Here is a 13,008-nt window from a genome sequence, read left to right as displayed (position 1 = left end):
AAATTCAAGGAGGATAATACCCACAGCTTTGCTCATTTTAAATATAATTTTTGAAAATTTGGATCTTTCAAATTTTTGTATAAATTTTATTATTTTTTCTCCTTGTTTTGTGAAGAAACATGAATTATGTAAGAAAAGAAATTTACTAAAAGAAAAAACCTGAGAAAAATTGTAAAGTGTAGAGGATAAATCATACAATATTAACAACAACTGGATTGCTGTATAAATCAAAGAAAAAATATATAAAGAAAAATGACAATGAAAACAAAATCCATGGGGTATAAAAAAAGCAGTATTAATAGGGATGCTTATAGCAATATAATCCCAGTTATTCAAATAAGAAAAATGTCTCACTTACAACATATTCTTTAAAACAAAATTTGTAGGAAAATAATAAACAGTTTTGTTAGTAGAAGGAAAGACAGCTGAAAGGTCAGAACATAATTTAATAAAATAAAGATTAAAGACAGAAACATTTAATCAAAATAAATAATGGCTTTTCAAAGGTAAATAATGTTGATAAACTTTAACCAGACACATGAACAAAAAAGGGAGTACAGATTAATAAGCTCAGAAATAAATGAGAAGTTACAGCTTATATCAAAGAAATACAAAGCATCATATGAAGTTACAACAAATAATATGCTAACAAAATGGAAACCCTAGAAGAAATGGACAATTTCTATGAAAGAACTAATCTCCTGAATGGAATGAGAAAGAAAATATGAACAGATTATCACTAATGAAATTGAATCAGTAATTAAACAAAATCTCCCAAGAAACAAAATTCCAGGCCTAGACAGCTTCACAGGTGATTTCTGCCAAACATTTAAAGAAGAGCTATCACCTATACTTCTCAGCATATTCCAAAATTTTCGAGAGGAATGGAGGCTTCCAACCCCAAATTTCTGTATCACACTACTACTAAAACTGGAACAAATACCTCAAAAAATTACAGGTTACATACTACTGATAAGCATAGATGCAAAAATCATCACTAAATTATCAGCAAATCAAACAATACATTAAGAGGATTATACATTATGATTAAGTCCATTTTATTCCAGGGATGCAAAACTGATTCAATGCCCACAAATTTTTCAGTATGATACACCACACTAACAACCTGAAGAATAAAATTTATATGGGCACCTCAATAGAGTCAAAAAATATATTGACAATTTGAGTATCTATTTATGAATATATTCCTCCTCAAAGTGAGCATGAGGAAACATAACTCAACACAGTTAAGGTCTTATATCACAAGAACTCAGCTAACATGACACTCACTGATTAAAAGCTTAAAGCATCTCCAATAAGAGCAGGAAGAAGAGAAGAATGCTCACTCTTACCACTTTTATTAGTTATAGTATTGGAAATTCTAGCCATAGTTATCCAAAATAAAAGTAAGTAAAATATAGCTAATTAAGAAAAGGAGTAAAATTATCTGCTTGCAGATGACATAATTTAAACAGAAATCTGATAAATGGTGCCACAATACTACTAGGGCTTATCAATGCATTTGGTAAAATTTCCAAATGTAAAATTAACATAGAGAAATCTTGCATTTCTGCACACTAACAAGAAGCTAAATTATACAGAAAGTGAGGGAACTGTCTCATTTACAGTTGCATTACAAAAAAAATCAAAAAATATATCCAACCAAGGAGGTAAAAGACCTGTATTCAGAAAAGTATAAAATATTTATAACAGAAATTGAAGATAATGCAAACAGATGAAAGGATAAATTGTGTTCATAGATGAGGAAAAATATATTTATTAAATGACAGCATAAGCCAAGAAAATGCACAAATTAAATTCAGTGCCTATCAAAATACCAAGGGCATTTTCAGACACTTACAATAAATCATTCAAAAATTTGCATGTAAAGATAAAAGAATTGAAATCACTAAAAAAAAAGAAAGAAAAGAATACAAACAGACTGAAAACACAAACAACTTTGACAAAGAACAAAGAGGATATATCACTGTCCCTCATTTTAAACTATAATACAAAGCTACAGTAATAAAAAGAATATAGTATTGACACAGAACAAGCAGAATATTAGAACACAAAGAATGCCTGAAAATGAAATCAGACACTTATGGTCATTTAGCCCATTACAAAAATGAATATACAGTGGGGGAAAGGTAACCAACAGGCACATGAAACCGATCAACATCACTGACCATCAGAAAAATGCAAGTCCAAAACACAATGAGATTTTATGTCACGCCTGACAGAATGACTATTATCAAAAAGTTAAGAAACATAAGTCTTGGTGAGGATGTAAGAAAAACAACCCTGATGTACTGCTGGAGTGAATGGAAATATGTGCTGCCACTGTGGAAAACAACATGGAAATTTATTTAAAAATAAAAATGAAATATAATTCTACATTTCCATATCTGGATACTAATTCCAAGAAAATAAAGACACTAATTAGAAGAGATAAATTCAACCACATATTCACTGCAGCATTATTCACAATAGACAGGATATACAAGCAAATTAATTGCTCAAAAGATGATGGATAAAGAAGATATGTGTTTATAAAATATATATCTACCCATTTAACTACAGATTTACCTATATTTATATATATATACATACACACAGAAACTATATATATATGCAGTATATATATATATATATGTATATGTATACACACTCACATAAAAATACAATGGGTTATTATTCAAGTCTAAATAGATCAAGTTTTTGTCTTTTGCAACAAATGGGTAGACCAAGAGTGTAATATGCTAACTGAAATAAGTCAGAAAGGGAATGACAATTGCTGAATGATTTTATTCACATTTGAAATTTTAAACAAATGAGCTTAACAACATAGAAAATGAGATATACATATAGAAAGAAACAGGTTGTTCACAAGAAGGAGGGAAATGGGGTAAGGAAAAGAAAAATTTGAGGAAAATTAAGAGAGAAATTTTTCCAGTTGCAAATTAAATGAATCACGGACAAGAAATATACTGTATGGGGAATAGTCAATAACTATGAAATATCTTTAAATAGCAACATATCATAACTAGATATATTCTGGAGAACAGTTTGAAATGTATTAAAAATAGTGAACAGTATGTTGTGTAGGAGAAACTAACGCAGAGTAATAGATTAAAGTACACTTCAAAAACAAACAAACATGCTTATAGTAAATGAAAATACATTTGTAATTTACAAAGGCAGGGGTTGGAAAAGGAGGATTTGTTTAATTCACTCAAATGCTACAAACCTCCAGCCTTAAAATAATCGTGTTCTAGGGATGCCCCATATTAACTTCAAAATTACAAGTAATACTGCTTTATGTTCTATATGAATGTTGTTAAGAGATTAGACAATAAGATTTCTCATCACAACCAGATACAAATTGTATTTCTTTAAAATTTTATCTAAATGAGGTAATGAATTCTCCCTAAATTTGCTATGATATATATTACATGATAGTTGTATATCAAATCGCTATCCTGTGCACCTAAACTTACACAATGTTTTATGCCAATTATATCTCAATAAAAGCAGGAGAAATGGAAACTCAAAGGTCGTTTTTCCCATGTCATTTCTCATGATTGTATTTGCAGCAAGTAAACTTGAGTTATGATATACTTATCCTAGGTAAAGATACTAATAAATAAGTGATTCTAATAAGTTATACATAAAGATAGTAATAAAATAAGAGTTTTGCCATGCCTTAAACATTCTTCATCTTAACAGCCCACTGCTTCTGTAGGCATCAAAATTTCAATCTGTGTATTCATCTGAGATTAGGGAATGGATTCAAATTTAAAACTGGCTGCTCTTGCTGTGAGTGATAAAGTTCACTGTCTCTGACCGATGGTCTCATCTCCCCGACAGCATCTGTAAGAAATGAACATGCTAGGTTGCTAAAAATCTAAGCATGGTTAAATCTCAGAACTCCTACAATTCTTAACTGTTTTGCAATGGGAATGCAATACTGACAAACACTTGATTTTGGATAACAATGTTGTGTTTTCTCATGGCTGCATTATGGAATGTGAGGGTAATCCCTGAGATCCACAACATTCTTGCTCAAGTGCTGGGCAAAGTAGTGTAAAGCTTCTGCATTATTAGGACTGGGGACTGATTTCAAAATGATGACTATGCTCACTCTATTTCAGGTAGTCCAAGGGAAGAAAATTTATTGCAATTTCTAGGTGAATGGGAATAATTCAGTGGTTCAGACCCTACAAATTAGTCAACGTGTGTTCCAAGCCAAAATATGTTGTGTCAACAGTGAGAATTAAAAGAGAAAAACTTAGACATAAGCTTAAATTAAAAAGGTGATACAGTCCTGTGCTGGGCTCTGGGGACTGGAGAATGTGTATGCCTCAGTCCCATTCAAGGGTTTAGAGGCATGGCCCTAACATCAGCTCGGGATTCAATGAGCAGGTAACAATTATTATACTGGGAGAAATATAATCTACCTCTCCCTGATCAGAAGAAAATCTGGTGGCTCAATGAAACTCTTAATTCAGAGAGATTCTAACAGATGCAGAGGAATAATTCACTGATGACTCAACTAAGACAAACTTAGTTACTGCTTAACAATCCATCTTCACACACACACACAGTTGTAGAGAGACTTGTAGTGTTTTGTGGGAAGAATTCAGTGGGCAGAGCTCAGAGAATAGATTTCAATGCACCAGCCAACTTTTGTACTTTGGTCAAAAGTCTAGTTTTTCCCAGGTAGAAAACTACAGATGGACAAACAAAGAATATTCTTCTTTACGATTCCTAATTTTGAAAGTAAACTGTAGCTTTTGACTTACCAGTATAGAATCTTGTTAAGATGATCACAGTAAGACCCACTGTCTCATAAGCAAGCTGGAAACTAGCTGCTGAACAAGCCCATCTGAACCCCAGACTGCTAATGTAAGCAACAACATAGCCACCATCAGAGTTCAGCTGACAAACTTAAAAGCTTGATGTTTCTGTTGTAGGAAGAACCACAGCTGTCCAGACACAGTTCTCCAGCTGCAAGTGGTCTCTTTTCTTCTCTTGGTATAGGTCATTTTGGTGAGATGTTGCTAGAGTTAACCCTGGCCCATTTGCCCATTCTCCACAATATCAAAGACTTTCTTCACAACAGGTGACTAATTTTCAGGACTCAATTTTACCATTCCAGTCTTATCAGCTGACACTGGCTGCATCATTGTAAGCAGAAGCCTTAGGGTCCCTGACCTAGCCTACAATTTTCCAGCAATTCAGGGCATTTCACATTCTGAAAATGCTTCGCTTTTTATTTTAAATTAATGGGAAATAGTCAAAGACTTCCATGAATATTTTATATTTCTTAATATCTGCAGAAATTTGGTATTCTTGCACTTGGACAAATTTTTAATTCTATCACCCTCACCTCCTTCTAGTCCACACATTTTAGATTGCAATTTGATTACTGAATACCACCACCCCATCCAAGGGAATAGTACATCTTAGAAATTTCCTGTGTGAAGGTTAGAAGGGGCACAAGTTATGTGGGGTATATAAACCTACATTAAATGTTTGCAATGGCAGTGTCTCTTCTGGAAAAGCTCTGATTCTACGAAGTAAATTAATTAGAAGGCAATATAGTTATTGGTATGGGGAAGAGAATCAAATTTTTTGGGATGGGTGGGTGATGAAGAGACAGGAATATATCCCACAAATGAGAAAGGAATGATTTAGGCCTATGGAGGTATGACTTGAGAAGAAAATAATACATAGTCTTCTGTACCTACCTCCAATTACTGTCTTGAGTGACTAGTCCTTGCACTGTGAAAAGAGCTAGTTTGTGGTGTAAAGACCATAACGAAATAGTTTGAAAACCAAGAGTTTTGTTGTTTCAGGAAAGTAGATATTGCTTAAAGTCAACATGTATTTTTCAATCACTAAATACTAAAATGCATACTGTGGCATGTGCTGTGCTTACTGTGGTGGTATCCAAGATAGACAAGGAAAGTGGGATAGACAGAAAACATCTGGAGGAGGTGGTTTCTGTGCTGAGAGGAGGATAGTCTAAGTAGGTAAAATGAGGACACCCAACGTCCAAGTATGAGCTGGAGTAAAACTGTTGAGGTTTGAGCTAACATGGTTGAGAAGCATTTGCCTGGATATATATCCAGATACACTGAAACATAAAGATATGTCAAGATAGTCAGATGCCAGATTTATAAAGTAATGACTAAGCTAAGTTGAGTTAATTTTGTGTGATTAGATTTGGAAAGGCATTAAGTTTCACCCTGAGGATGTAACCTTCTTTGGCTGGAACATAAAAGCAACATAAATTAATAACTAGAAAATATAGTGTAGACTCTTGAGGGCAGGAAATGAAAGCACCAATTGGAATGCTTTGAGAACAGCACAAAGAAGACCATAGATAAATTGCTTCTTAAATTCTACCACATGCTGAATGTGCCATCTGAGAATACATCATGTGACCTTTTTGATTCCAGGGATGACATAATAGAGACCATGATCCCTGGGCCGGTTCCTGAATGTATCTCCTGTTCCAAACTATCCTAACTTAACACATTTAATACTTTCCAGGATGAACCAGAAACCACTTGGTACTTTTCCCTCTCTCCATGTTTTATTATTTTTCCAAATTCTTCCATTTTTTCTTTTTCCTTACATGAAAATATTTAAATTTACTCCCATACTGTTCCATCTAAGATCATATCAAATAAATATCTCTTTTTTTCTTTGAATGGCAAGTTAGTCTCCCATTTAATTCTTAATTCTTTTAAAAAATACTAAGGAAAATACAGGTACACATCTATGTTTAATGTTCAAATAAGAAAATAGCAGATAGTTGTCGACATTTGCCAACATCAGTTATAATCTTTGTTCCCTGCATAATCTGGTAGTTCTCTGGTAGATCAGTTGTTATTAGGATGACGTTCATAAACTGAAGATGGCTGATGAGTTGGCCTTGAAAGGGAAGTAGCTGATGTATCAGCTATCACTGGCACTGGAAAGCGTGGGTTGCACCCTGGTTGAAGTTTAGGAAAATGACCTTCATTTGCAGATATGTTCTGATATGTATTTGGAAAAGTAGAAGGCTCCAACATCAGTCCAAAATAATTGCTCTGTTTGGGAGATAAGATACTCTACTGAGAAGTAGAAATTCTACTTCAAATGGAGTTCACAACACGGCCATTTATTTCATTGTAACTGCTTTGAGAGTGCCCATGGACAGTGGTCAACTGATTGAAAATAGCTCGTTGATCCACTGCAATTTGTTCTGTTGGTCTGACATTGATGATGGAGGAGAAAAATCACCTCTGATCGGGGTAGTTGTATCACCAATTATGTGGCCAGTAGAGGGCTTTCTCATTAGAGGCATGTTTAAATTTGCAGAAGGTAAAAATGCACTTTCTTCAATAGTGTCAGCCACAAATTCAGAATTATTATTATCCACATTATACCCTGCTTTAAAGTGCTGCTCTTTGAAGTCTTCAGGCAATGAAGATACCAGAGAGGAATTTTTAATCCCAACTCTTCTTTTTATTCTCACTAAAACCTGGGGACAGCCTCGTTTAAAATTTGGATTATGATAAAAGTGCAGCTATAAACAAAGGAGAAACATTTTAGTAATATTTATACCAAAATACAAGACTACAATAAGCCTAACGTATAAAACCTGATTCCACGTTTACTATACAAGGATAATATCATCAAAATATGAACATTGCTAACAATATTTTGAAGTTCCTTATTTGGAAAATACACATTTAATTATTATAGTCATCAAATTTAAATGTTAGCATTTACAGTAATGGTGAATGCCACTTTTGAAAAGCAGCTTTAATACCTTTATATGAATTTCTGGAAAGATTCATAGTTGTAAGCAAAGTTTCTCATAATCTTGAATAATTAAGGCACTGTCCTCATTTTTTAGAGTAAAGTATTTTAGCCTTAATAGTTTTATACAATTTTCAAAATCTAGCTTTACATTTATATTATCATAGATTGATGTACAAAATAAAATTTTATACATAAGTTACCAATTCGTAACTAAAATTTGTGTATACCTTGCTTGAAACAGAGGCTTCTTTTTCTTCCGCTAGAAAGTCAACTAGACAAGCAGATCTTTGAAATTTCTGCCGCACTTTCCTAAACCCATAAAAGTTAATGGGTCTAAGTAAACTTTTCATACTTCCAGTTTCAAATATTCTGAAAGGGGCCTTTTTTTCCAAAACTTCCTTCTTCAAGACAACTTCATCAATCACTATGGAAGATCCATTATCACCCCACCAGATGGATTTAAATTGGTCACTCCCAGACATTTTCCAGAGCTTTCTTGGAAATGTCAGAGAACCAAAATCATTATCTTCATCTGGTTCAGAGACACAATGTGTGTAACATGGTCTTTTTATCAAGGATTCTTCAGACAAATTCTGAAAAGCATTTTCTTCAATCATAGAACTCAAGTCCAAGTCCCCAGAGAATGTTTGATCACACAATAGAGATCTACCGGAGTTTCCTGAGCCAGTTGGTCCATCTTTATGAGACATATCTTGAATTTCTGAAGAAATATGTGCCATCTCAAATAACTTTTTCTACAGCTACATTTATAATCTGCATGATTTTGAGCACTGCAGCTTCAAATGCTGCTTTGGCAGGCCTGAACAGATAAACTGCTAGGCCTTCACAATGGTTCTCAACTTGAGAAGCTGTGACATCACAAAACGACTGGTATCCCAGCAACTCAAGTGTAACATTCAGCCAGTGTTTACTTGTCATTCATCCAGTTAAAATGAAACATATAGGATGATTTTTTTACAGTGTGATCTGCAAATATTATCCCAACATATTTTTATAAATAATTTAGTTTTGGGGTGTATGAAATAAAATCAATCTCCATACTTTTGTATTGAAATTTATGCCATATTTGTGAACAGAGTATAAATATAGCACAAATTATATAAAATAACTTTAAAGTTTTGGAATTTAAAGTGAAATTCGTGTAAAACTTGTACAGAAAATATATATCTATTTCAATATCATTTGTAATTAAATTGAAACATAATTTGATTAGGAAATGGAAGTAGGTATTTATCTGTGTACTATATAATAAGTAGTTCAATATTCAAAACATTAGCAGATTAAATGTCAGTTTATTTGTTTTGTATATAAATAAATGGTAAATAATTATGAAATAAAATTAGATAAAAATAATGCATCAAATTTAAGAAATCCCAAAAGGCGGAATTTTTGATTTAAATTGTAATTCATTTCTATAAGTAAAACAAATGTAATTTAATATTCTACTCTAAAATTACAAAAGAGAGAAACTTATTGTACATTTACGAATGTTTATTTTTGCCATTCATTCAATCAGAGGTTTTTCAGTCCCTAGAAACAATAAATTTTCTTTCCATCTTTATAATCCATTCAATTGTGGCTTCTGTTAAGTGTTCTAAAATGATGTTTATAAGTACACTTATGCACAAGATCCTGGGTTCAATCAGCAGTGCCTCCATTAAGGGGTAAACAAACAATCAAAAAACAAATAAATAACACTATATGTGATTTGGGGTGGAAAAGACCAGGTAATGCATTTTTGGAAGGAATATGTATCTCAGTCCTGAAACATTTGACATTGTTAGTAAAATATGGCATTTCAAGGCAAGTGTTTTGTTCACTAAATGTATATAATAGCTATGTTCTGTATCAGTAAACTGTAGAAAATCCAGTTCTATCAAAAGTTATATTCTTTATTTAGAAATAAATTCCTTTAAACATAAGCCAAATTAAAAATGAGGGATAAAATTTTTCAATAAATAAATGTAAACTCAATCTGTAATGTAAATTTTTCTTTCAGTATGTGAACATTCCATTCTAAATAAATATTAGCAACCTGAATTCATTACATATTATAAGTATTATAAACTATAGTTAAGAGGGATTTAGTCCTGATTCATAAATATTACTTATCAAATTCAAATCAATATATGTGATACAATCCCTGAAAAAGCAGAGAATTCAAAAACATCAATCTCAAAAAATGTAGGAAAATTTTTCACAAATCTGATCTTTACTTTTTTATAAAAATATTCTTAACAAATTCACTTTTAATACAATTTAATTAAACATAATAAAAACCATATATGAAAAACCCATGACAATCATCAAGTTCAATTTTAACATACAGGAAGGTTTCCTCTGGTCCAGTAATAAGAAAAGGTAGTTCATTCTCACAAGTACTAAATTACACTATTTGAAGACCTAGCCAGAACAACTAGTCAAGAAAAAATATAAAAGGCATCCAACTTGTAAAAAAGCAGTAAAATTTTTAGAGATGACATAATTAAGCATAGATAGAAAACTCCATAGACTCCTCCAGTGACTGTTAGAAATAATGAACAAACTTAGTAAACTTGCAGAATACAAAATCAATATACAAATATCCATTGCATTTTTATATAGTAACAACAAACTATCAGCAAGAGAAATTAGGAAAACAATTGTGTGTATATTTATACCAAAAAGAATAAACTAGGAATACATTTGATAAGTGAAATAAAAGATCTAAATATAGATCTATAAATTACAGGTGCAAGAAATAAAATAAACTAATAAATAGAAAGATATTCTCTGCTTATGGATTGTATACAATGTGAGGATCTATTCTAATCTATCTTTTACATGATCAATCTCCCCTGCACTACTTATTCAGGAGAATGTCTATTCTTCATTTTATACGCTTGCTTCCTTTTTCATGGGTTAATTGATCATAGGTGTGAGGGATTATATCTGGTTGCTCTATCCTCTTCTATTGATTGGTGTCTGTTTTTGAGCCAGTTTCATGTTGTTTAAATTACTAAAGCTTTGTTGGACTGTTTAATTCAGAGAACTATACACTATTAGATTTAATACTCTTTTTCAAGGTTATATTGGCAACTAATGGTCTATGTGGTTACATATAAATTTTGAAATTAACGGTTCTATTAACTGGAAAAATCTCATGGGTACTTTGACATGAATGACGCAAAATGTAGATTGCATTGGGTAGTATGTTTGTTTCAACCACATTGTATCACATCATTAACATAAGAGGAATTTTCATTTCTTTGGGTCAGTTTTAATTTCCTTCACCAATGTTTTCTATTTTTTAACGTATAGGTTTTCTCCTTATTTGTTAACTTCATTTCTATGTATTCTATTCATATATATGTAATTATATATATTATATTTGTAAACATGTTTACTACACAAATACAACAGGCAGAAGACAGTGGTAAGACATATTTAAAGTCCTGAATGAAAGAAAGCTGTAATCTAAGATAATTTATCAAGCAAGGCTATCCTTTAGAATAGAAGGAGAGATAAATAACTTCCACTAAAGCAAGTACTAAAAGAATTTAGCAACAGAAAAAGAAATATTGAAAGATGGACTCTAAAAAAAAAATGAAGCAGGCTTCTATAGAAAGGAGAAAGGCATAATTAGAAAGGCAATAGCTACAATGTCTTACAATAGAATAAATATGATGTTGCAGAACAGGACATCAAAAATTTTAAGGATCAGAGAGTGAAACAGGACAATAAAGAGTATTTCCTTATTGTTTCTGTTCTCTATAGAAGGGGTTAGAATTTGTATTCCTATCAGTTAAAATAAAAAGATAAATAAAGGGTCAATATACATACAAAACAGGATGGCCATAAGTCAAAACTTACAATGAAGTCACAAAGCCAAAAAGAAACCAAGATAATAGAAGAAAACTTATCAAGCCACAAAAAGAAAATGAAATGAACAAAAAGGAAATACCAAATCAACTGGAAAATGAAGTACAAAATGGAAATGAACACCAGTCTATCAATAATTATCACAAATGTTAATGGACTCAGTGCTTGAATCAAAAGATATATATTGTCAGATGGGATAATATAACGAGACTTTACATTATGAAGCATACAAGAGTCCCACTTTTGTAAGAGGAACAAAAATTAATTGAAAGTCAGAAGATGGAAAAGTATATTGAATGCAAATGGACATGACAAGAAAGCAGGACTAGCAGTACAGACTTCACACAAAATAGACTTTACAAAAAATGTCATAGAGAAAGATAAACAAGGACATGAAATAATGATTAAAGGAGAAATAAAATATGAGGGTATTAAACTCATTAAGATATATGCACTCAATATAGGAGCACCTAAATACATTTAGCAAATACTAATAGATGAAAAGGGAGAAATGGATGGGAACACAATCCCATTCGGAGACTATATCTCCCCATTACCATCACTAGACTGGTCTTTCAGACAGAAATTAAATAAGGGAAAAAAGATACAAACAGATACGATAAAATAATTGGAGTTGGTTCATATTTTCAACACAGTACTCCTCCCCAAAACAGAATATACATTCTTTTCAAGTTCACATGGAATATTTTCTAGAAAAGATTATGTACTCATGCACAGAAGAATCCTCAACGAATTTAAGAAAATAAAACAAATTTGAAGCATCTTTTCTGAGTATAATACCATGAAACTAGAAATCCTTCACAGAAAAACAGTGTGAAAAAATGACAGCATGTAAATTAAACACCATGTTACTATAACAAGTAGGGGAGGTGAAGAAGTAAAAGAAGAAATTAAAAAATATCTTGAGAAATATGTCAAAATACTACACAAAGTGAATGGAATACATTTAAAGCAGGCTTAAGAGGTAAGTTTATAGTGACAACCGTCCTCAAATTAAAAGAGCAATTTCAAATAAATAATCAAATGTTCTATGTATACTAATCATGAAAAGAAGAGCAAACAAAACCAAAACTCAGCAGAGAGAAATAAGAAAGAACAATGAAGAAAGAATTGAAATACACATTAAAAAATAGAAAAAATCAATTAAAGTCTTTTTTGAAATAGTAAGCATAATTCACGAAATTCTGGACAGGCTCACCAACAAGAAAAGAGAGAGAACACAAATAACATAAGAAATGAAAATGCAGAAACTACAAAGAGTACAACAAATTTGCATAATATCAT

General features: G+C 31.8%; 1 long non-coding RNA gene across 1 annotated transcript; it reads right to left on the bottom strand.

The window, feature by feature from the left end:
• Positions 1–6,777: 6,777 nt before the first annotated feature.
• Positions 6,778–8,292, bottom strand: LOC140694109 (uncharacterized). Its single transcript, XR_012069861.1, has 2 exons — positions 8,049–8,292; positions 6,778–7,103 (listed from the first exon to the last, which is right to left on the bottom strand). It is a non-coding gene; the product is annotated as an uncharacterized lncRNA (long non-coding RNA).
• Between the last annotated feature and the right edge of the window lie 4,716 nt (positions 8,293–13,008).

Source organism: Vicugna pacos, unplaced genomic scaffold (genome assembly GCF_048564905.1).
Source record: "Vicugna pacos unplaced genomic scaffold, VicPac4 scaffold_20, whole genome shotgun sequence".
NCBI lineage: Eukaryota > Metazoa > Chordata > Mammalia > Artiodactyla > Camelidae > Vicugna > Vicugna pacos.
The sequence above is the reverse complement of the archived record's forward strand: the minus strand, read 5'-3'. Positions and strand labels throughout refer to the sequence as shown.